The 25728-nt window shown below is 49.4% G+C and overlaps 1 non-coding gene and 1 pseudogene across 1 annotated transcript; one reads left to right on the top strand and one right to left on the bottom strand.

Annotated features, from left to right (window-relative positions):
- Positions 1-11932: 11932 nt before the first annotated feature.
- Positions 11933-12017, bottom strand: TRNAR-UCG (transfer RNA arginine (anticodon UCG)). Its single transcript has one exon. It is a non-coding gene; the product is annotated as a tRNA-Arg (tRNA).
- An 8937-nt stretch (positions 12018-20954) lies between these two features.
- Positions 20955-21051, top strand: LOC125151023 (uncharacterized; annotated as a pseudogene).
- The last annotated feature ends 4677 nt before the right edge of the window (positions 21052-25728 follow it).

Raw genomic sequence — 25728 nt, 5'->3', positions numbered from 1 at the left:
TGTGGACAACTCTCTGAACTTCCGTGGAGAGAAGGATACGGCTGAAGGAACCAGGCTGCACTCCCCACACTCAGGCTGCTGATTGACGGAGCTTGTCCCTTTGAGGGGTCACTCTCAAGGGTGTCAGAGCCAGGATTACGGCAGACTGCTACCGGTAATAAGCGTTCGGTTTCGGTCTCCGTGTAACAGACTCGTCCGTGTATTCAGGAAATGGCATCTGGGAGGTAGATCGTCCAGAAGAGGGGGCCAAAGTCTTGCAAAAATGCCAGGAGCTCTGTCGTGAATCAAGGCCACGAAAGGCAGAGGCTTGCTCCGGGGACTCGAGCGAGCTGGCCTCCCTCGTGCTCGTGGGTCCCCGCTGCTCTGATGCCGGACGCTCGGCCGGAGCCCGGTGCCTGCCTGTGAACCAATCACGCAGGACCCGGGGACCCTGGGACCCTACACCTCATCATTTAAGGACTCTTGGGCCCACCAGGATAGCATTAATTACGAATACCTGCTTTGTTTGTTTTTCTGTGTTTGGTTTTTGGTTACCCGTAAAAGGAATGCTTGACACTTTGAAAATTCCAAACAGAAATTCGTAGTGTCGAAAGCTCAAAATCTCCTTCTCTCTCCGTAGACATGAATACTAGCACCAGTCGGCCCAATAGATTTTTAAACATGACATATTTACAGTCTTTGTTTGAATGGCTCCCATTCTCCATTGGTTGGGGACTTGTGTGTTGACACGCTCAGAGATGTCTCCGTGTACTGCCCCGCCCATGCATCCTGTTTCCACGTGGGCTCATTTGATTACGGGATTCTGGCCGTGGGATGTGGAAAATTGGGAAGGAGACATGGACCCAAAGGCTGATGGGAAAAAGGACAAAAACGAATCCCGGTTCTCGCGCTGTCCTCCAAAAACAAAGCAAGCGACAGTAAAAACAGCCCCTTTTGAAGAACTCTTGTCACCACAACACCAGCCACGTTGCGGGCAGAGGGTTGGCAAAGCCCTCTCTCCTTCTCCAAGGGCACACTTGACCTCCTGTTGACTTTCTAGCTCTGAAGGGGGCTGTCAGCCGTGCCGCTGGGCAAATGTGATTGTGGTAAAAATAACCGATCGGCAAGTTGCACCTGAGGGCACCTCCATGGGAGCTGAGTTGGAATAACTAAAGCACTGCCCCAGCTGATGCAATTGTTAGGGGCCGAGTTGTGTCCCCCTGCCCCCCAAATTCATATGTTAAAGTCCAACCCCACTACCTCAGGACGTTACTGTATTTGGAGATAAGGTCATTACAGAGGTGACTAAATTAAAATGAGGTCATGACGGTGGCCCCACTCCAATCTGACTGGTGCCCATATAAGAAGAGATCGGGGGCATCTGGGTGGCTCAGCTGGTTAAGCAGCCAACTTCAGCTCAGGTCATGATCTCGAGGTTCATGGCTTTGAGTCCCATGTTGGTCTCTGGGCTGACAGAGCCTGGAGCCTGCTTCGGATTCTGTGTCTCCCTCTCTCTCCACCCCTCCCCCACTCGCGCTCTGTCCCTCTCTGTCTCTCAAAAATAAATACAAATTAAAAAAAAAAAAAGGAAGAGATCAGGACACAGGCACGCACAGGAACAGGACAATACGTGAGGTGGGGGACGGCCGTCTACACGCGAAGGAAAGAGGCCCCCGGGAACCAGCCGTGCCCACACCTCGATCGCGGCCATCCAGCCTCCAGAACTGCGACAAAACAAAGGTGTGTCGTCGAAACTGCCCAGTGCCTGGTGTTTCGTGATGGCGGCCCCAGTGGATCTCACCTGTCTCACCTGCGTGACAGGTCTTGGTCTAGCATCTCTGCGTCCAGCTCCCCTGGCTGAGCCGACGCCTGCAGAGAAGTCGACCCTAACGGCTTCATCTGCTGACTTTGCCTGCAAGCGGGTTGGAGTTCGGTTCTGAGTTTCAGGCTGTGATCTGAGCTCTGTCTGTATTCGGCACGGCGGCTCTAACCACGAAGCGTGTAGCTGAGACGCTGGGCAGGCAGGGTTTGTGATGTTGCATCAGCGCTGAGAGGGGAGGGACCCTCTGGGTGCACCTGCCGCCGTCCCTTCTCTTCTGCCTCCGTGGGAGCCAGTTGCCGTGTAAACGAGGGTCTGCGGTCAATTGCTGGGCTTCTCGCTGGATCTCACGTTGCTTGGCTGGTGCCATCTTTGCGTTGAGGTTACTATAAACTAACATATTTTGGATCATTTTAATTTATACATGAGCACCGACTCAGTGTCTGTCACAGAACCACAGTGAGAGTCTTCCGTTCTGGAAATTGCTTATAGCAACTCAGGCCAGGCTCGAATGCTGTGCTTTGCGCATTGTAGCATCGCCTTTTCAGCAACCCCCTCCCTCAGGCGAACTCCCGCTCCTGCTATGTGTCTCCAGCACAGAATCCACCTCCCCTGGGAAGCCCTCCGTGCCCCCACCCGGGCTCGATTTGATGGCAAATCATCGACATCATTTTTGTAACATCTCTCTCCTTATCTCTGCAGGATTTTCTTTGGGACCTTCATGAACTTCATGAGAAGTTTGGTAATTTCATTAAAATTTCACTTTACGATCATATGCTTTGACATTCGCTCTTACGTGCGTCCAGGCAAAGGGTTGTGCATGGTGTTCTTAGGAGCTTTAATTGTCCTAGTCAAAAACAAGAGGCGATGCAGATTTCCATCAACAGGTGAGTGGGGACAAAGTGTGGCCTGTCCTCACAGTGAAAGGCTACTAACCAACCAAAGGGATGATCTGATGTGTGTAGAAGCATGGAGACTTCTCGGGCACCTTTGGATGAGCGAAAGAAGCCAGACACAGAAGAATTGATGGCACGTGATTCCATTTATATGCCATTCTAGAAGAGGCGACTCTAACTTGTAGCACAGAAAAAGCAGAGGTCACCTAGGGCTGGGGGACAGGCAAGGGTGGCTGCTGGGTTGGGGGTGGGGGGCTCACTAGTGGAATATCCTGGCCTCAGAGGTGGCTCCAAAGAGGTTAGCCTAGTGTCCAAATCAATGTCCATGGGGGTAGGGAGGGCAAGATTAGATCTGGATTGGTTTTGCAACCCAGGGTGGCTGCTTTATAGGGGATGGGACCTCTGGGCGGTGGAAAGACTGCTAGGAAATGTGGTGGGGGACAGCGTCCCCTGAGACGGTGGCTGGTGTTAAAGGCACTGGGGAGGAAGCTGGTTAGTCAATTACGGGGACATGAGCCGAGTGAATCCGGGAGGGTGAAGGACCTCGATTCCCCAAACGGAAGATGTAGAAAGACCAGGGATCCAAAACATGAAATCTCTCCTACAGATGAAATCAGCATGGCAGCCATGGGAGGCAGGCTCTGAAGCGTAGGGCACGGAAAGGCTGTCCCAGATGGGGGCTCGCAGGCAGGGGGCTAGTGGGGCACACGGATACATCCGGGCTCAGTTAGATCTGGCTCAGGGAATGGGTGAGGTAGGCTGCCCTGGCCTCCAGGACTCACTCAGGAGGTTGGCGGGCAGGATGGACCCGACACGTTAGTGGCCCCGCCCATTTCAGTGTCTCCCTGCAGATTTCCATATCCTCTGGCAATACCAGGACGCAGGAAAATGGACTTATGTCCCCCAACTCTTTTCCCTTGTCACTAGGGAGTTAGCGACGTTAATTAGCTGAGAAATGACTCAGAGGCAGAGAAGCAAGATCAAAGTCGAAGGAGAAGCAGGGGTGTGAGGGACCCCAGCGTGAGGGAGCCCTTAAGCTAGCACATACATGAAAGCGTGAAAAGCCACACCAGTGTGGGAGCAGGTCGTGTCAGTGTCACCGTCACGTCACCGTGAAGCTGTGGGTCTTCAAGAGTCGTTTGCACACATCTGACGGGGTCAGCTTGATTTGAAACACTGCACGTACCAAGACCGGCTGCAGTGATCGGAGTGGAAAATCATCGCCGAGCAGAGGACAAGCCGCTGGCACCCGAGGAAAGTCAGCATGACACCATTTCAGGGACTGCAGCTGGCCGCCACAGAGGACTCGCTCCTTCCCGTGTACAGCTGGTGATGTGGGCTCAGACACGTTAGAAAGGCTTAAGCTAAACCAGCCCTAATTTATTTTTCACGTTCACCGTGTTACTTACAACTGACTGTATCTTAAAAGCAAAGCAAATCAGAGCACAACGTTAACAGAACCATTTATTATGAACGGCTACTTACTGGATCAAATTAAAGCATTTGGTTTGTTTTGCCCAAAACACTGCTGTTCAAATTTGTTGAACAATCAACCCCTATCTCCTATTTCTTCCAGCCTGTTCCCTGGTGGACTTTCCCCCTCTTTGATATGGAAGAAGTCCTGCCACAATTTGTTTATGAGACAGACTTTAACTGCACAGGATCAGATGGAGGTCAGCCAGCAGGGATGTGCTTGGAGACGGGGAGACTTTCCCAGGCGGAGACAGGTTGGCCTGGAGAGCCAGTTCATAATTTGAATAGACGCTCTGTTTCTCTTTTCTTTTTCTTTTTTTAAAGTTTATTTATTTGTTTTGAGAAAGAGAGAGTGAGCACAAGCAGGGGAGGGAGTTGAGAGAGAGAGAGAGAGAGAGAGAGAGAGAATCCCAAACAGGCTCTGCACTGTCCACATAGAGTCTGATGCGGGACTCGAACCCACAAACCATGAGATCGTGACCTGAGCTGAAATCAAGAGTCGGATGCTTAACCAGCTAAGCCACCCAGGTGCCCCATAGATACTCTGTTTCTAACCCACATTTCCTTTTCCCTCCAAGGTCACGTTGCTGTGAGACCTGACAGTGAAGCTCGCTATTATGTGCAGCCTTGACCTTGGGTTAAAGCCAGAGGGCCCCAGATGTCCTCAACACATGCTCCCCCCAACTCTGCCCCCACAGGTAGGGTCCCCCAGCCCAGCAGCCCTGCCGATCCCCGGGGCCAGGTGCCCTCCTTCCCCGGCTGTGAGTACACACGACTAGTAAATGACCGTAATCTCATCTGTCCTGTGTCGGGTGCTGTGTGTTCAGCCCTCCCGGGAAAGCGAGGCGGGATGAATGGGGCCAGTTGAAGAGTCACGTTCAAAGCGCACGTCTCAGTGACTTCTTGTTCCTTCGCGCACGGTGAGCGTCAGCAGGGAGACACCAGCTCGGGACAGTGACTGTGCAGCTGTCACAGGGCACCGGTCCCCCTGCCTCTTGCTCCTGTCTCACGAACTCACCTCTTCTCAGGGCTGGCGGCTGCCTCTCCATCCTCACTCTGGGCTTACGAACACCTCTCCGCTTCCCTTCGGCCATGTGCCCTCTCCCCAGAGCGCCCCCATTCTCACAAGCTGGCTGGCATTCTGCTGTTTCTGGGTTTATCAGTCTACACCTTCAGTGAAGCTCCCGTTTCGGGTCCCCAGTTGACTACGGGATGCGTCTGTGTTCACGACCAGGCATCTCTTCAAACTAAACAAGCCTGGACCCCAGTCAGCACCGTTGTCCTCGCTGACGCCCTGGCCCACCCCCCCGGCAGAGGGAGGACTCCTCCTGCTTCCCTTTCCTGGCCCTTCCACACCCTCCGCTCCTGTTGGGGTTTCTGCCCCGGGAAAGGTGGTTCATCGAGCAAACTGGAGACGCAGCACTTATCCGACTCCCAGAGGGTGTCATCCGCCACCCACCTGCGGGGCGAATGAGGTCCCTGTCCTCAGCGCGAGGCTTCAGAGTAACCAGGGAGGCAGAAGGGAGGCAGCATCCAAGCGGCACTGTCTGCGTTGCTCGGACGGGGCAGGCGTAGGTGCAGGAAGGTGGTCGGCTCGGCGAAGCCCAAGCCGTGAGATGGTTTGGCTTGTTTTCAATCTCTCAGCTGTCGCCATGTTAGGACCCCTGAGGTCAGAGCTCAGCTTTCGTTTAGGCGAGCCTTTCGGACTCCCGCAGTTGTGTGTTACCGAAGCGTAGACGGGAGGCGCACACGGTGGCAGCTGGAGCATGCCGGACCTGATGGCCGCCAGGCGGCTTGTTGAGGGGCTTCAGACTCAGATGTGAACGCTAATTCCGATGTGTGGTTTCCGGCCCCCTTCCGCCACCCCCCCCCCCCCCAGCCCTTCCCTGACACCAAGCAAATGAACTGAATTCTGACAGCATCGACCTGGAGACAACAGCAGATCCTGCGGGGGAAGGACTCAATCCTGCAGAACTGGCCCTCGCCCCACATCAGATGTCAGTCCTGAGTCTAGGTTTTCACCTGTGCCTCCGATTGCTTCTGGTTGCAGGTTGGTTCCCCCGATCCTGTCCCCCACCCCAACCCTGGGCTTGATGAATTTGCCAGAGTCTCACAGAACTCGGAGGAACATTTTACTTAGTGGAGTACAGGTTTATTGTAAAAGGATATAACTCAGGAACAGACAGAGGAAAGAGATGGCCAGGGCCTGCTTCCATACCCCCTCCGGGGTCCAGTTCTCCAAACCTCTTACCCCCCACCTCCTTCCTTGGGGGGTTTATTTATTCATTTATTTATTTATTTTTGCCATCACCGTTTCCTGAAATAACCCTCTTCTCAAAGTTACTTGGAGAAAACGCTCCTAGCCACCATAGATAGAGGTTTTTAACGCTTACCTTCGTGCATTACAGAATGTCAAATGCGTCTCTTCACATAAAAAAAAAAAAAATACTGCTTACTTTGTACTATGTGGCGAGCACTTTTAAAACATTGTGATTCCAAGTGTTTATAAACACTTCTCCAAATGCATTACAGATGATCTATCACTTCCGCTCCCTGTGAAAACAACACTTCTGGGTTTTTATGGAGGCTTCATTACATAGGCACGATTGGCCGCATCACTGGCCACGGGTGATGGACTCGACTTCCAGCCCCTCTTCCCCACTCCAGGTTCAGGGGCTGGGGCTGAGAGTTCCGATCTTCTAGCCACGGAGCGGTTTTCCCTGGCAACCGGTGCTCACCCTTCCGTGCTTTCTAAAAGTCGCCGCGTTAACGTAAACTCAGGGGTGGTCGAAAGGGGTTTGTTATCAATATCAAGACACCTTTGCTGCTCTCATCACTTAGGAAATTCCTAGGGTCTTACGAGCTTTGTGCCAGAAATGGGGACAAAGACCAAATAGATATAATATATAATATACAACATAATATCCATACAAATATACAATAAATTAATATAATACAATATTGTGATGATATATAAAAGGCTTTCTGCACACTTCAAGCATGCAGCAAACAGCTCACTGACCTTGTTAAGCTACTGGAGCCTTTGGTTTGTGCTTTTGTTTTGCTGTCTGGTATTAACCATCCTGCCCTGGTGCTATCTTAACTATGACTCCCGTGGCCGGCGTCCCGACTTCCCTATCTTGCGCTGCGTTTGCGTTTTGTGTTCGTGAACACTGTTCCTCTGACGCAGGTTCCTTTCGGAAGTGCTACCTACATTCTGGTACAAAGGAATTCTGCGTCAGCTCAACAGGCCCTGACTTGTTCCTTTTCTAAGACTCACTCTTGTACCAAGGCCCCATTGATCATCGCAAAAGTAGAACACAGGGTCCTGGTTGAACACCTGTCACTTAATCTCTTTCAAAACCCAATGAGGAGAAACCAAACCATGTGGTAAGATGAGTCAGGCTTGGCTCTGAGCAAATTGGCAGTCGCTTAAAAAATGATTTGGGCTTGAACCGGGGGCATGAGGGAAACACACTGGGAGGCTCATTTTTCCTGCCTCCGCGAGGTAGAGTCTTGGTTTCCGAGGTGATGTTGCCTCTTTTGGCTAAAACCAAATAATTCGTGGTAACTTATGCTATTTTCAAAGAAAAAAAAAACACAACTGCAAGATACCTTTTTCTCGAAGTGGTTTTTGAAACAGGAGCCTGCGTTCCTATGATCTGTACCTAAAGACAGAGAACCTGGAGGGCTGAGGGTAGAGTTTGCAGCCCTGGGAAGTCCATTCGAACACAGTTGTCTACCTCCTATCAGACCTGGCATTCCTGTGCCTTTCCATCTATTACTGGCCCATGAAAACAGACGTTTTTCTTTATTTTTTTGGAGGGTGTGGGAGGGGGTAGGGAGACAGGGAGAGAGAGAATCCCAAGCACGCTCCACACCGTCAGCGCAGAGCCCGATGTGTGGCTCGAGCTCCCGTACCATGAGATCGTGACCCGAGCTGAAGTCGCTTGCTTAACCGACTGAGCCACCCAGGCGCCCCAACGCTCAGCGATTTGTAAACGCAGTTCAAGTCTCTGAAGGAGGTAAACCCAAAACTAGGGGAAAACCACTGTGTGCTTCCTCGTGGATGCCTGGATTGCATGGTTGACTCAGTTCCACGCATCCACAAATCATTCACGTTTTTGGATAGTATTATGACCTCAATTCAGTTCAGCGCAACACTCGTGTCTTGAGTTGGTGGACGTAGGGGAAGGTGAAGAGGGCTGAACTGAGTCAGGCTTCAGAGCCCAGCTGCGGGGCCCAGTGGGGAATCTTGGCCTCACACTTCGCCTCTTGAATTACCAGTGCTGCATTTCTTCATGCGTAAAGTGAGGTAACAATACTTCCTACTTCATGGGTTTATGAAGAAGATTAGAAGGTGTCTGTAAAGTGCTTGGGACTTGCCTGTGTCTCTGGAAACCCTTTGTAAAGGTTAGTCAACAAGATGAACATGATCCCCCCGGCCAACTGTCCAAGCTTTTCCGGACGACTCCGTGTTGGAAAGTTAGGAGTTCCTCCGCAAAGTAAAGGACTTCAGTTATTGACAAACACACAGACCCAGGAAAGGGATAAGACAGAGCCTTGCTGACAGAGCTCCCGTGTGCTCCTTGCACCATGATGCTGGAAGGTCTGCGTATTTTCTGTGGACAAGCTGGAAAGGAAAGAAACTGGGGCTGGGAGGACATGAGGAGGTGCCAGCCCGTTGGCTGCAAGCCTGCAAAGGGCAGCAAGGTGGGAGGGCTGGTGCTGCTGAACAGGATGGTCCCCCGGGGGCTGAGGAAGCACAGCCAGGAAATGTGGTGCGTCCTCAAGCCCTGAGCTCCTGTCTCAGGTCTCCGGTCACACTTGTCAGCCCCCTTCAGAGAGGGGACTCACACTCTGGGTGGATGACGATGTCTCCACTTCCTTCCAGTTCTGAGGCTGTAACTCCAAGCGATCCGGTCTAGTCATAACTCACCTTGTTTTCCTCTTTCCCCGGAGTGTTGGAGGTCCTGCTTAACGAGGGCCCAACTAGGAGACAGAAACCAGCTCAACTTTATTTTTTAAAAATTTTGTTGTTGTTGTTGTTGTTATTTACCTTGAGAGGCAGAGAGAGAAAATCCCAAGCAGTTTCGCACTGTCAGCACAGAGCCTGACTCGGGGCTTCATGAAATGAATCATGAGATCACGACCTGAGCTGAAACCAAGGGTCAGATGCCTAACCGACTGAGTCACCCAGGTGCCCCTCAACTTTAAAGCAGAAGGACTTTGGGGCATCTGGCTGGCTCAGTCAGGAGAGCGTGCGACTCTTGATCTCGGGGTTGTGGGTTTGAGCCGCACGTTGGGGGTAGGGTTTCCTAAGCAAAACAGAAGTAAAACAGAGGTACTTTAAGTTATTGGGGAAGGTGGCAGTATTGTGTGTGATTCCCCAAACAAAACAAAACCCAACATACGGCATGAGGTCCATAAGACAAATTTTGTCAACGTGCCAAGGGATAGGGTACATGTGAGTAAGAGAGGAGCTGATGGGCCAGATGGAAAACTAAGGCCACCTACAGATGGGTACCTGGGGATTGCCGTACCCACGTCATAGGGCCCCGGCAGGAGGGAGTGCTCCCTGGCTTCCAGGAAGCAGGGGCCGTGGCCAGGAGCTGGTGCCATGAATGGACCTATTCCCCAGGACCCAGAGCAGCACGATAGTCAAGAGCAGAGGACCAGGCTTCTCCTTTCCTTCTGCTTCCCAGTCTCCCACCAATGCGTCCCCTGGTAGAACCATCCAGAAACCAACCCTGGGTGCTGGGAAATGCAGCCTGCAGGAGCCAGTCCCCTGCGGTACAGAGGAAGAGCAGAGAAAGTTGCGGGATGACCGGAGGGCAGTCTGGCCGAGGACTGGCACAGTCTACCTTATGTCAGCTTGTGGCCGCCAAAAATACGCCAGGATCGGTCAACCACCAGCTCTCAGGGAAGACAAGAAGTACTCTGTGCCCACGGATTGGCCGGAGACCTGCGTGGGTAGGCTGGGCTCGGCTGGATATCTCAAGCTCTGATGGACCACTCGTGTGCCTTGATGTCTCCTCCAAGAATCTAGTATCTTCTTTTGACCAGCGGGCAGCTCTGGGTGTGTTCTTTGCCTGGCAATCGCAGAGACACGAGAGGGCTAGCTAAAATGGGGGACCCCGTGAGTCCATACTGAGAAGAGACATACTCAGTCTTCTCCCAAAACAAGTCACCTGGCTGAGCCCACTGTCAGAGGACAGGAAGTACATGCCACCTTTCGTGGGTGGAAAAGGGCAAAGGGCATGGACACAAAGAGGGTTGAAGAATTGGGGCCAACAATTCCATCCAGAAGACTCCTTTCGTAGTGCAGGATTACAACACGCTTAGGTCAAATCACCAACGCGTGGTCACTACTGCGAAGCATGAACGTAACTGCCAACATCAGCCATCGGTCAAGGGATAACCTTTACCTTTCGACACCAAACCTGGTGTTGCTTTCGACCTCACTCTTTTGGGGCTAGGTATGAGCTTTGCACTTTCTCCCGCACTCTGGACCAACCCATCACCGAAAACCAGGACTTTTTGCATCCCGGGGAGGGATGCAGGGCTCTCCGTGCTAAGACGAGGACAGTCTCAGGCACCCGGACCAATGGTGCCTGACCCGCTTGCCAAAATAAATAAATAAATAAATAAATAAATAAATAAATAAAGGACAGACACTGTTGCCTCAAAACGACCACCACGACTTTTGCTCATCAAGTGGGCAACTCTTATACCTTGGAAATAAAAATTGGGAATTAAGCCAGGATGGCAGATGAGCCCTATTCACAGGCACCGCCTAGAGACGCAAAAATGTGCTCGCCAAACTACGGGTGCAAAAGGCCATCGTCCAGCTGACCTTCTCGGAAGATCTCCAACGCTCCCCGCACGTGAAGTTGGAGCACCCTGGGCTCGCATCAAAATTCATTAGCTCTGATCTTCGATATTTGGAAGCTGTGATCATTTGCACCAGGTTAAGGAAATTAACCTTGTGATCAATACTGCAATGGGAATAGTTTACCTAACTAGAATCCAAATATTGTAGCCCTGTAGAAGCATTCGGCGCACGTCTGTGCGTATTAATTACGGACCATTTACTATTATTCTTTAAAGAGTGGCCTTTGTGGAGAAGTGCAATTGCTTAGTCGAAGTTAATGTGGGTGTCTGAAATAAACCATTTGTTTGGAGACATCCATTCACATCAGGCCTTCCCACGCCAGGCTGGTAGGAACTCTCTCCCCAGTGAGCCCCAGCACTAAGGGGCTGGGGCTCACCTAAACCACGGGTTTGGAGATCCGCTATGCCCCATGAGAGAAAATGTCACGAGTAAGTCACTGCCGTGTTCCTGCGGAGTCTCACGGATAGGAGGCCCTCACGTGTCCCTCCTCGTGGATTCCAAGTTTCTTCCTTGTCACCCTGGTTTTACTTTTGGGGGGCATATGAGTAAGTTAATACATTTTCCCGTCTCCCGACCACCGATGAATGACGTGCTGGGGATGTCACTTCTGAGCCTTTAAAAAAGTGGTTCATTTGTTTTTTTTTTTTTGTTATCAATACAGGCTCCTGCTTTAAATTTTTGAAAGGATGGGAGCGTGAAATAAAGAAAACGGTTCGTTGCAATCATCCTTTTCCCAAGCACCATCCACACACGATAACATTAAAAAAAAATGTATTTATTGATTTTGGAGAGAGCTCAAGCAGGGGAGGGGCAGAGGGAGGGGACAAAAGAATCCACATCGGGCTCTGTGCTCACAGGCTGTCCGCACAGAGCCCAACGCGGGGCTCGAACCCACGAACCGTGAAATCACGACCTGAGCCGAAGTCGGACGCTCAACCGACTGAGCCACCCGGGCGCCACGTCACAATAGCATTTTTTTAAAATAAACGTTTGTTTTGGAATAATTTCCATTTATCAGAAAGTGGCAAAGATGGTACCCAGTTTCCCCTGCCGTTGACATCTTCCCGCAGACCAAACAATGGACATCGGTCGGTGATCACGCTTAAAGACATGAAGCTCAAGCTTTATTTTCTTCTGTGTTCGTTTGTCTTGCGTCTGAGCGCAGCTGATCACAGCGTTACCTTAGCTTCAGCTGTGACATAACACGCTGACCCTGCACCTGTGTGTCGGGACTCTTCTTTTATTAAAAAAATTTTTAAAGTCTTTATTTTTGAGAGAGAGAGACAGAGACAGAGTGTGAGGCGGGGAGGGGCAGGGATTGATGGAGACACAGAATCCGAAGCAGGGTCCAAGCAGCACAGAGCCCGACGCAGGGCTCGAACCCACGAACCGTGAGATCAAGACCGGAGCCAGAGTCGGATGCTTAACTGAGCGAACCACCCAGGCGCCCCTCCCCTCCCAGGACTCTTGACGACGGCAGGCAAATTCCCTTCCAGTGGAGTTCTCTTTTTCAGTTTATTCCTTTTTACTTCAACAGTCACCAGCGCTTGTGAGCAGCCCGGAGTCCTGTGGGTGCTCTGTGTCTTTTCACCGTTACTGATCAAAGAAAAAATACTCTCGATAGTTGTAATTATTTTACCTTTTTGAAACTTGACACTTTTTTTTAAAAGTTTACTTTTGAGAGAGAGAGAGAGAGAGAGAGGGAGAGAGAGTCCCAAGAAGGCTCCACGCTGTCAGCTCAGAGCCCAGTGTGGGGCTCCAATTCGCAAATTGTGAGATCATGACCTGAGCCGAAACCAGAAGTCGGATGCTTAACCGACTCCACCCCCCAGGCGCTCCTGGAACGTAATATTTTTAAATATACATTGTCATCTTTGTTGCAGATGTTGGGGTGTGTCTTTTTCTGACCATTTATGTATTGCGATTATTATACTTGTTAATTGATTGGAATGGACTTTTGACGTGTAGTGACTTTCATTCCTTGCTTTTCGATACTTTTGGAAAAATCCTGGGTGTGTGTTGGTTTTTGCTCCTTTCTGAGCGGCTGGCGTCGTTCCCCACTGGGGGGGGAGTCGGGGATGGTGTCTGCAAGTTTGTGCTCCAACAGCTGACCGACACATTTGTCCTTGGGCAGCCCCTGTCCCTTTTCCTGCGGGGACCGTGGATCTCCACCCTCAGAGGGCAGGCCCGTCCTGCGAGCCACCGGATCTCCTCCCCTTCGGAGGGAGAGCCCACTGCTCAGCACAGCTCAGCCCAGGCTGGGCCCCACCGCGACATTTACTGGGGCCAGTCTTTCCTCAATGCTACCCGCGTGCCGCCCCGGGCTCCGTGTCACCGCCCGGCACGCATCGGTACAGCCTACGAGGAGGGGACACTCATGCCAGTTATCCAGTGAGTGACTGCGAGAGTGTTCTTAAAGCCACACCCGTCCTCCTTCCCCTCCCGGCTCCGGCACCCCCGAAACGGACCACGGTGATAGCTGGTCACATCACTGGCTTGGCCGCTGGAACTCAACTTGCTCGTCAATGTTCACGCATGATTTTGACAAGATGGGAAACATCTTGTGCCTCGATGCATAGCTCGTGTTGTCGTGCCCCAGTGTGCCTGTAACACTCAAATGGACACAGGTACCAGGAAGTTTTCTTTCTTTGCTCTGACTTTGTCCTACTTAAAATAAAGCCTTCCCCCAAAAATGTTACGTTGCATTTCCTCTGTTTCTTCGCCTTTTCTCATTGTGATATTTTCTTTTTATTAAAAAAATTTTTTAATATTATTTATTTATTTATGTTTTTGAGACAGAGAGAGAGAGAGAGAGAGAGTGGGAGAGGGTCAGAGGATCTGAGGCAGCCTCTGCCATGCCCGACGCGGGGCTCGAACTCACGAACCATGAGATCATGACCTGAGCCGAAGCCAGACGCTCAACCAACTGAGCCACCCAGGCGCCCCCCATCGTGGTAGTTTCTACCTGGTACCAGTCTCACTGTCCTGGAGCTTAGAAGCGACCAACTGACAAGAAGGGGCCATGGGCCGAGGGACAAGTAAGCTATGTTTTTAGTTGGCAAACGTGTTGACTTTGATGCAGTTTGCAGAATCTGGGGCTTGAAGCTGTGGTTTTGGTGTGTGTGTAAATGCTGGCTTCCTGCGCACATCTTGACGGCAGTAATGACCCTGGCTGTCTGGGAGGGAGGGCTCTAGCTAACGGGCAGGTGCCCCTCGAATGGCATTCTCTCCTGGTAAACGCACCGAATAAAGTGTGTCTGCAATTCACCACCACTCTCCCTGCGTCTCAAATGGACCGATGAATACGTTTGTGTCTTTCCCGCGTTAGTCTGATTTACCTCCTAAGAGATAGTAAAAAGTAATTTTCGTGTAGATTTATTTTCTTCTCACCCTTAAGTAATGAAGACTGATTTTCCTCTCCCCTCCCCCGCCCCACCCCCAACTCCAGTGAGGATATGCATTGCCCGGAGTTGAGCAAGCCGATCCCACAGGCTTGGGGGTGAAGCGCATTATTAAAATAATAACATGTGGTAGACACAAGAGTGAGGCCGCATATTCTTGTTAAACCTCCGTGCTCCAGAGGAAGAGTCAGCGTGGCAAGTCAGCTTGCCAGGGGAACATCTACCCGGCCCGGCGTGGCTGTAGGTTGCGGAATTACGGGAGAAAAATTCTTTCTTGGCTGGTGGTCCAGGCTGGCTTCGAGGAAGGGCAGAACATGGAATGAGCTAGAATCACCTGGCCATCCCAGACGAAAAGATTCACGGGCTCAGATCTCCCCAAAGACGCTCTCTTGCCCGAAACCCTTCCAGGCTGTGATGCTCATCTGTCGACGGGTTTAGATGGGCAGGGGCTATGGACTGAATGTTTTGTCCCTCCCCCACCCCAGTTCATATGTGGAAGCTTTAATCCCCAGGGCTGTGATATTCTTTGGGAGGTCTTCAGGGTTAGATCAGGTCCTAAGGGTGGACCCCTCATGACAGGATCAATGGCCTTACAAAGGCGAAAGAGACAAGAGTGTCTATTCCCCATGTAAGGATACGGCGAGGAGACAGCAGTCCCTGAACCGGGCAGTGGGCTCTCACCAGACACGAGACCCGTTAACACCTTGCTCTTGGGACTCCCAACTTCTGGAACTGTGATAGATTAAGAGTTTGCTGTATAAGCCACCAGTTTATGGTACTGTGTTACAGCCTGAACGAAGACAGCCGAGATTTTCGTGTCCACTTAGACGTTTCGCCCCCCAGTTTCATACACTGACTCTTGGCGAATGATGGTCACTTATTAAGTCCTCGCAGGGCTGACAGCCAGCCTCCTGGGGCTTGTAGAGATCACCCCTGCTCCAATCCAATGCCCCTCTTCAAAAGTAAGTGAATAAGGCCTCTCCACTAAAATATAGAGTGTAATACTTTGTGGCCTTGTTACCACTGAGTTTTCTGTCTCTGCCCAGTGTCCACACAGTCGTGTTGGCAGAGGACAGAGGCCAGCACTCGATGCGCAGGGAACCCGTCCCAAAGCTGCAGTCTGTCCCTCCTCCCTGCACATTAGGTTCCTGCTTAAATAACTCTCCAGCTCCACAAATGCAGTAGTGAAGGAGAACAGGGCAAAGGAGCGTGAAACACAAGTAAAACTCACTGGAAATGCATTTCATGAGAAGCAAGAGGGGCTGGGGGAGGGGCGCCTGGATGCTCCAGTGGGTCGAGGGTCCAGCTCTTGATTTTGGCTCAGGTCAAGATCTCATGGCTCATGGGATCAAGCTCCTTGTCTGGCTTTGTGCTGACAGTGAGGAGCCTGCTTGGGATTCTCTCTCTCTCTCCCTCCCTCTCTTTCTCTCTCTGCCCCTCCCCTCCTCAAAATGAATAAACCTTGAAAAAAAGATGGGAGGGCTGGGAGTTATTTTTTAATTAGTTAAGCTGCCTGTGGATAAATACCACTTACGGCATTTCGGCCCAGGTTCCGTTCGTGGTTTCCGATCCAGCACCTTTAAGGACAGCAGACTCGGAGTCACTTAAAACAGCCTGAAGGAGACAGAGGACTTCTGTTATGACAACAGCCCTTCACTGTTTTAACTCCTTCCAAATTCCATGCTGAAAATCACGGCGTGATCTGAAACAGACATGTTTTTAACGATCTATCAACCAACATTTGGTGAACATAAAAGAATTGTGGGAGGGTGTGATGCCCAGTCCCTAGAGTCGTAAACTTTTATGATTTCTGGGAAGTTCACCAAGTGACAATAAATCATACCTTTTTCTCTCTCACATCCGTTTCTTAGTAACCCAATAAATTCAGAATTAGGCAGGTTATAGTTACAATACATTGTGCGTATTCACAGAATATAACATGGATAGCACATCCTTGGGGGAAGCAGGGACTTCCGCCCCCTTACATCACAAAAAGTCCCATTTAGATGCAGCCATCAAGAGACATAAAGGGAAAAGAACCCTACCCATTTCAGAAACGGGTTCGGGCATTTCTGGTGAAAATCATTTAAGTGCTATGTGGATTTTGCCAAAAGAAAATGGGCTGTGCTTTTTTCCCTAATATTCTCTTTTTTTTGAGTTTATTTATTTATTTTGAGAGAGACAGAGACAGCACAAGAGGGGAAAGAGCAAAGAGAGAGGGAGAGCGAGAACCCCAAGCAGGCTCTGTCCTCAGTGCAGAGCCTGATGAGGGGCTGGAACCCACAAACCATGAGATCACGACCTGAGTCGAAACCAAGAGTTGATGCTTAACCAACTGGGCCACCCAGGTGCCTCCCCCCCTCCCCATTTTTTGAATGTTCATTTATTTTTGAGAGAGAGAGGGAGACAGAGGATCCAACATGGGCTCTGAACTGACCACAGAGAGCCCAGTGTGGGGCTTGAACTCATGAACCATGAGAGCAAAGCCACCTGAGTCAAAGTCAGATACTTAACCGACTCAGCCACCCAGGCAAAACCAAGCTGTGCTTTCCAAGTTCAGAGAGCACTGACATTAATGAGTTGTCATCATTTCCAGCAAGGCAATGATAGGTCGTCGCTATTCTCCAAAGAGTAAACGTGTCCGGAAAGGGAGATAACCCAGTGTTTGACCGAATAACCAAAATGAAAAGAAAACAACCAGACCAGCAAGCTGCCAGGCTGGAGATCACGGCTTCGCCACCAGAGAGCTGTCTTTACCCTGGGGTATTGCAACTCGTAATTTATTTTTTATTATTATTTTTTTTTTAATTTTTTTTCAACGTTTATTTATTTTTGGGACAGAGAGAGACAGAGCATGAACGGGAGAGGGGCAGAGAGAGAGGGAGACACAGAATCGGAAACAGGCTCCAGGCTCTGAGCCATCAGCCCAGAGCCCGACGCGGGGCTCGAACTCACGGACCGCGAGATCGTGACCTGGCTGAAGTCGGCCGCTTAACCGACTGCGCCACCCAGGCGCCCCTCTGATGAACTTTAAGATTGCTCGTGACGAAAGTGAACAAAGAGACAAAAAATCATAAAACGTGCCGAAAGCTTTTAAACAGCCTGAATTATTAAATCTTCAGCAGTAGTCAGACCTTTTCTTTTTGTCAGTTTTTTCTTGCTTTGAGAAATCCCCAAGCCCGCAGGAACCCACTCCACCCAGCACAGCACTGCCCGCTCAGCGGCGGGGCGTTGGGCCATGAAATCTCACTCCGGGACTCCCGGATGGCTGGATATTCCGATGTTTACCCACTGGTGCACCTGTGCTCGCAGAATTCTCCATGCAACATTTCACTTTGCACTTGTTTACTTGTATGTGTTTGGTTTTAAGCGTCTCCAAGGAGCCCAAAGTTTTGGGAGCTCTTGCGGTATTTTAAATGCGTTCTAGAGTATTCAACAATCCTTCACGTAGTGGCAATCGTGGGGTAATGAGCACAGGAAGCCATTTGCAAAAAACTTATACTTTTTCTGCTTTCGGTTTTTAGTGGACTTTCCAAACGTCTAGAAGCCTATTCACAAAACTAGTTTCTCACGAGAATGCATGAGTCTGAAATGGGGGTAAGAACGATTTCCAAAGGAAAGACATCTTTGGAGCAGGATAAAAACACTTGGATAAACGTCTATAAACTCGATGGAATGAGGCCACCGTTAGAGGACTGGATTCCTCATCAGCTGTATTTTACAAGAGGTGTTGGGTGTGGGGCGCCCGGGGGGCTCAGTCGGTTGAGCATCCGACTTCGGCTCGGGTCATGATCTCACGGTTCGTGGGTTCCAGCTCCACGTCGGGCTCTGTGCTGACAGCTCGGAGCCTGCAGCCGGCTTCGGATTCTGTGTGTCTCTCTTGCTCCACCCCTGCCCCACTCATGCTCTGTCGCGCTCGCTCTCAAGAATAAACAAACATTTTTAAAAATTTTTTTTTTCAACGTTTTTTATTTATTTTTGGGACAGAGAGAGACAGAGCATGAACGGGGGAGGGGCAGAGAGAGAGGGAGACACAGAATCGGAAACAGGTTCCAGGCTCTGAGCCATCAGCCCAGAGCCTGACATGGGGCTCGAACCCACGGACCGCGAGATCGTGACCTGGCTGAAGTCGGACGCTCAACCGACTGCGCCACCCAGGCGCCCCAACAAACATTTTTTAAAAACACAAGAGACGTTGGGTGTTTCTACGATGAAATGACACAGCGAATGGTCTAGGAACAAAGAAACGGGATCATGAAAACATAGAAAAAAGTGTAACGCTGCTACGTGTCAGAAAAGAAAATTAGATTCCTTCGATTTGGAAAATGAAAAATTGTTGGGAGCAAGTGTCATCATAGTGTCTCTTGCTTTTTCCTCATCGGATCAGTCAAAAAGTGAGATTAGTGTATTTTCTATCACCAGATGTATTTAGACGAAAGATCTCCCCACGTGCAGGATTTATGCTTCAGTTGAAAAGCTAAACCTGTATTTTCCAAGCTCCCCTTCAGTGCTGGTATTCTGTGATTCTGACGTGGGTCTGGGAAGGGCTCCTGGGTTCCACATTAAGCCCCGGAACCCTGAGCACGGTGACATAACCCCGTGTGATCATGCCGTAAGGCACACTTGACCTGAAGACACGGAAATTATCTGGGTTGGTCTCATGCAATCACACGAGCCCTCGAAGGCAGAGAACTTTCTCTGCAGAAGAGAAAGGCAAAAAAAAAAAAAAAAAAAAAAAAAAAAAAAAAAAAAAAAAAGTCAGAGATTCCAAGCAATGGAAGGATTCGACTCACCATCGCTGGCCTTGTACGTGGAGGATGCCGGGCGAGAAGGAATATGGGTGACCTCCAGATGGCAGCCAGCGAGGTATTGGTGACCCCAGGCCCGCAACCACAAGGAAGCGGATTCTGCCAAGGATCTGAATAAGCCTGGAGGCCAACTGTTTCTTACGCTTCGGGGTAAGCACTTTTCCACCAATACCTTGATTTCAGCCCATGAGACCCAGCGCAGAGCCCAGTCAAGCCCTCCTGAGCACCTGACCTACAAAGCTAAGGTAACCAATGAATGCTGTGTTAGCCACTCAGTGTGTGAATGATGCTTGTCAATAGAAAACAAATGCAGTTGGCCGTGACGTTTATTAAACTCCTAATTAGTGCCCTTTGAGTGATTTAGCTCTGAAACAGAGGCTATTTATCCATTGTGGGTAACGTCTCATCTATCACGTAGGCGGTCTGGATTTTTGCCTTTGTTTCATCTGCCGCAAGCACACTCATACATGACGTATTTTTAAAGAGGGAGAATAAGGCGATCGTGTCGACTGGATTTTTTCTCTAACTCGTTGTGAATTCGGGGTATATTATTTCCATCACAGGCAACACAAGAACAGAAACATGCTAATGCATAATCCTCCGAGATTTAGTTCTGTCTGAAATGACAAAGGACCGTTATTTCTTTGCATAGAGTCGGAGCGTATTCAAACACGCTGGGGTCGTGTGTCACATTGCGGTATCATTCATTTTGGACGTTTGGGGTTGGGATGGCTTATCCAGTTTTTCCTGCCTTCAGTTCACAGACTCTTGATGTGTTGTTCATGCCAGTTGTGAATTGACTCTGCTGTGGGTACCACGTTCTTCTAAAAAAAAAAAAAAATCAAAGCTATTTTAAGGTGTATTCCACCACCCCCCATCCCCCCCGCCCCCCAGCCCCATTAAGTTTTTACAATGTTCTTGCAAAGTTCCAGCTCGGGTTGTGACTCAGGCCAACTCAGAACCATCAGAGAGTTACTAGCAAGTGACAGGCACAGAGATGCTATTCTGAGTCGGGGACCAACAGCACCATTCAGGGTCTTTGACGCCAATTAAGAACGAGGCCAAAGATGAGCTGAGCAGAGAGTCTACGTCCTTTCACGGGGTGAGAAGAGACGGGAAAGAGCTGTTCTGATTGAGCGCGAAATATACGATCGTAGGAGGGATCCGTGACCGCATTCGTGTCCCTTTCTTCTCTTATTGCTGCATTTAGTGCCAATTTAACGAGTGTCTGCCCCTTGCCCGACCCGTGTCAGGTGCTGAGATGGTGAAAAGTGGTAACAAAGGGAAAGCGGGGCTTCAGGAGCAGACAATGTGCCAAGGAAGGTCGCAGAGCGGCCGGAGATGTTCTGAGGGCCCCTGACCAAGAGTTGGGGAAGGCATCTGGGGTGACACATTTGAACGTGGTCGTGAAGGATGCAGTGGGAGGGCCCAGGTGGAAGAGGCATTTCAGGAAAGAGGACACAAAGACAGGGGAGTGGTGAGAGAGCAAAACAGGACACCAGGCAGCTGGTGTGCCCGGAGGTGCTTCCAGGGGCCGAGCAAAGGATTTCTGGGAAGGACGGTGGACAGAGGGACCAGAGAGACAGGTGGGCCTGGTTCTGTGAGAGTTCGATGACATTCTAAGGAGACAAGGAGTCCCTGAAAGGTCTGAAACGGGTAATAAAGTCCAAATATATTAGCACAGTGCTCACTTCGGCAACATATATCTTCGACACAGAGAAGATTAGCGTGGTCCCTGCCCGAGGATGACACACACATTCATGAAAGGCTCCATATTTTTTCTAAACAAACAAGAAGAACAACAAAAACAAATGGTAGCACAGCTACAGGCTAAGACGTTTTGGAAGCCACGTTGCTTCCTGCTCCAAAATTCATAAAGAAAATACCAGCGATAGTAAGGGTAAGACGTGGGACAGCATACCTGTATCTCTTGGATAAATACCTAGTAGTCAACTGCTGGGTGTTAAGGCAGTTCTATTTTTAAATTAAAAAAAAAATAAATTAAATTAGAATAAAAAATAAAATAAAATGTAAAAAAAAAAGAGTAAAACGTGGGGTGCCTGGGGGGTTCAGTCGGTTAAGCGTCTGACTTCGGCTCAGGTCGTGATCTTACGGTTTGTGAGTTCTAGCCCCGCATCGGGCTCTGTGCTGACAGCTCAGAGCCCGGAGCCTGCTTCCCATTCTGTGTCCCCCTCTCTCTCTCTGCTCCTCCACCACTCATGCTCTCTCTCTCTCTCTCTCTCTCTCTGTCTGTGTGTGTCTCTCTCTCTGTCAAAGATAACTAAACATTAAAAAAAAAAAAGAGTAAAACTTAATGTTCAGAGTCAACAGAGAGTCTCTGGACAGAAGGAGAAGTGCAGGGTCCCTGTGTCCGGGGACATTCCGCCTCTATTTTCTTTTCCTTTCCTCCTTTCCCTCCCATTGGACGATCAATAGCCTTATTTTCCCGTTGATTTGGCTCTTTTGGAAATACCCAGCAAAGCTAATTCAAGCTAGGGCTTAGAAGCCCACGAGAGGCCAATGCCAAGAACGGAGACATGACATAAAGTTATAAAAATGTGAGTATTAGGGAACTAGGCAAAGAGGAGAAATAACTCCCACCTGCACAGACCGTCTTTGTGGCCACAACGCTCTCGTGGATGGCCTAGAGACAGCTCCCAGGGCACGCTCCCAGAGACACAGACATGTGAGCCGCGGCTTTCTCCTCCAGGGACCGCCTGTAGCCACCTGTCTTCACAACAAAAGTGATGCCAGGCCACCGAGCTCATGTTCCGTCTCCTCCGTGAACACTCTCTTCTCTCTCCAGGGGCGTCTGCTGCCGCTTTGAACTTCTGGAGTACTTTCTGGCTATTCTGCTTTTCCGTAAACAACATCATTTTGTGTTTACGGCACAAATAATTTCTCAGCTCGGGAGCGATAATAACTATATCTTGCACTCTGTGCTTCTCCTATTTCTATTACTGCTGAGGGGCAAGCCTAAGAAGAGCATGTGTTTGGGCGAAAGTCGAGGAACGTATCAGGGTGGGTTTGCAGCAGCAGAAAATATGACTTAATGATTCAAGGACACACGCAGGTTAGGCGTGTAGGTCCTAAGTGGATGGCAGGAGGTCAGCCACTGCCGAGATCTGTCCAGGCTGTTGCGTCACGTTCCTGATTGGCCACAAAGACAAAAGAGTCCGGCCCTTCGGTAGCACCCTCTTCCTTGTAGTTCTGATTTTCTAGAACGTCCTCCCGACCTGCACGTCGTCCCCGGTTGTACCGATTTATCGTGATCTGTCATTACCAACCGACCTGGATAATTGTTCCTTCTCACCAACGTTTCCCACTCAACAATTATTTGGGAGACGATGGAGCCAATTACTTCACTTCGCATACATTGAAGACAATCAGTAATTTTAGACAGCAAATTAGACAGCGTTTTCTCACAGTAAGAGTTTGTGATTGAACTACAACTTTTCATTTCATTGGCAAATTCTATTATCCCAGTTCCTGTCCTTTTTAAAGTAAACCGCCAAGGAAACTTTCTGAAAACTAGAGACTCTGGAAAAGAAGCCATTTGCTTCCTTCATGTAGTCTGTCCTCGGTAATGTCTCTTGGGCAGGGATGGAAAATTGTTTTTATTCTTTTTATAACATCTGATTGATTGGTTGTGGCTGCCTGGAGCCTCCTTTCCACTCTGGGGAGAAGAAGGCAGTGGTTGATTAATCAGGTCTGCCAGGAATGGAAGAGGGGCAACTATGTAAGAACTTTGGATAGTGGGGTCTTTACCATCAGTGCCTGAAAATGTGGCTGCAATCTATTTCTTCTTCTTCTTCTTCTTCTTCTTCTTCTTCTTCTGTTTATTTATTTCTTCTGAGACAGACAGAGAGAGCATGAGTGGGAGGGGGCAGAGAGAGGGAGAGGGAGAATCCCAAGCTGACAGCACAGAGCCCGATGCCGGGATCGATCTCACGAACTGTGAGATCGTGACCTGAGCCCATCAAGAGTCAGACGCTTAACCGACTGAGCCACCCAGCTGCCCCTGCAATCTATTTATTCTGTGACCATCCCTGCTTAGAGATTTAGAAGACTATCCTAATACCTAGTGGAAAAAAGGGGAAAGAAGTGGCATGAACTCAAATCTTAATTTTTTATTTTTATTTATTTATTTATTTTTTTAATTTTTTATTAAAAAATTTTTTTTTTCAACGTTTATTTATTTTTGGGACAGAGAGAGACAGAGCATGAACGGGCGAGGGGCAGAGAGAGAGGGAGACACAGAATCGGAAACAGGCTCCAGGCTCTGAGCCATCAGCCCAGAGCCCGACGCGGGGCTTGAACTCACGGACCGCGAGATCGTGACCTGGCTGAAGTCGGACGCTTAACCGACTGCGCCACCCAGGCGCCCCAAATATTAATTTTTTAATAGAAATGTCTTATATAATAACACTTGGCTAAGTGTAAGACAGCAGTAACCCTACCATACATGGAGAGAGCACTATATGCCAGAAATTGTTCTAGATGTTTTCCTGTGTCTAGCCATGTGATACATATACTCAGAGATACTGTCTTAAATATTTTCTAAAACACGAGAGACAGAAAAGGTTCAAGGGAGGTTCTTGCAAAATAAACATGGAGAAGCCCTTTTAGACCATTATATGATGTGCAGTTTTTATAATCAAAACAACTCCCTGAGAACTTTTCAGGACGGTGATAACTGTAATCATAGTTTTTTTTCTTTTTTTTTTTATTAAAAAAAATTTTCTTTAACGTTTATTTATTTTTGAGACAGAGAGAGACACAGAGCATGAACAGGGGAGGGGCAGAGAGAGAGGGAGACACAGAATCGGAAGCAGGCTCCAGGCTCTGGGCCATCAGCCCAGAGCCCGACGTGGGGCTCGAACTCACGGACCGGGAGATCGTGACCTGAGCCGAAGTCGGACACTTAACCGACTAAGCCACCCAGGCGCCCCTCATAGTTTTTTTTCCAAGAAAGTTTAAGGGGAATTCCAATAAAAATGAATCAGTAGATTAACACGTGGAGGACCCCCCTCTGCTCCAGATATACAACTCTGAGGGATAAAATGATGAGTATAGCCAAGATAAGTAGGCATGCTCTTCAGCCAAATCCTCAAGGCCGTGGACAGGAAGGGGGGTGGGGAGAGCAGTGAACGAGACTGAAGTCATAGAGTTAATGCTGTCAGGTTGTGGTCATCAGGTTACTGCATGCAGGGAACAGATTCCAAGGGTTTTACGAGACAACGGTAAGCATGTGAAGCCAGGGCTAAAGGGGAGACTTTTCACCCCTGAAATGAGACAGAGGGGCCAGCTGCAATGAAAGCTGAACCCACGACTTGTACGGAACAACAGACATGAGCAGCAGGGATCCAGAGACCCCCAAGTTAAACTTACTAAACGCATAAAAAAAAATCTCATGCTAGAAATAACAGCAAAATTAATACCAGAGGATTCGCTGAAGGCATAGCATTTAAATTTATAGAACAGTTTGACAAAGATTTTAACATTAGGATGCATAAGAGCCTCCAGAAGATAGATAACACAGTAATATCCATTAAAATAAAAAAAAAATGTGAAACATAAACAGGCAGATGTGATATAAGAACAGGCTGCCGTAGAAAGTACCAGTTAGGGAGTTGGCCACCCTGCCAGACGGACGCACTGGGAGAAGGCGACCCTTTTACAAAGGGATTTTTTTTTTTTTTTTTAAATAAAAAGTCATGCATTTAAAATCATTCCCTTAATCAATTGAGTAGGAACCCGCTGGGTGCCCCGTATGGAATGCTGTGGAAGATGAATCTTTCCGGGCCTCTGTATGAGTTTGAATGTTTCCAGCTGTAAGAAAGAGAAAGTCCGGTTGCAAACGGCTTTAAACAATAGGCAAGCTCAGCTTACATAACAAGAAGTCTGGGGCCGGGCAGCTCCAGAAGCGGTTCATCCAGAAACTCAGCAATGTCATCGAGGATCCAGCTTGCGGGGAGCCTGAGGTGACTCGGTAGATGAGGCCCCAGGCTCTTGGTTTCGCCTCACGTCATGATCTCATGGCTCGTGAGAGTGAGTCCTGCGTTGGGCTCTATACTGACAGTGCAGAGCCTGCTTGGGATTCTCTCTCCCTGTCTCTCAGCCCCTCTCCTGCTCACTCACGCACATGTGCACGCGTGCGCCCACTCTCTTTCTCTCAAAATATATAAATAGAGAAACCTTTAAAAAATGCTTAAAAAAAAAAAAGGATTCAGGTTGCTTCCACCTTTCTTAGCATATCCTGCCCAGACTAACTCCCCTCGTGGTCCCAACATGGCTGCTACGGTTCCGGGCATTCACATGTAGGCACCAACAAGCATATAGGACACCAGAAGGAGGAAAGGGACCATTTCTTTCAGATCTACGTCTTGTGTTAGACTATTCACGGTTTACCTGGTGGGGCTGGACATGGGGCCCAGCCGACTCTAAAGACAAGGAA

Source organism: Prionailurus viverrinus, chromosome D4 (genome assembly GCF_022837055.1).
Source record: "Prionailurus viverrinus isolate Anna chromosome D4, UM_Priviv_1.0, whole genome shotgun sequence".
NCBI classification, from domain to species: Eukaryota; Metazoa; Chordata; class Mammalia; order Carnivora; family Felidae; genus Prionailurus; species Prionailurus viverrinus.
This window is presented reverse-complemented; position numbering and strand designations above follow the sequence as displayed.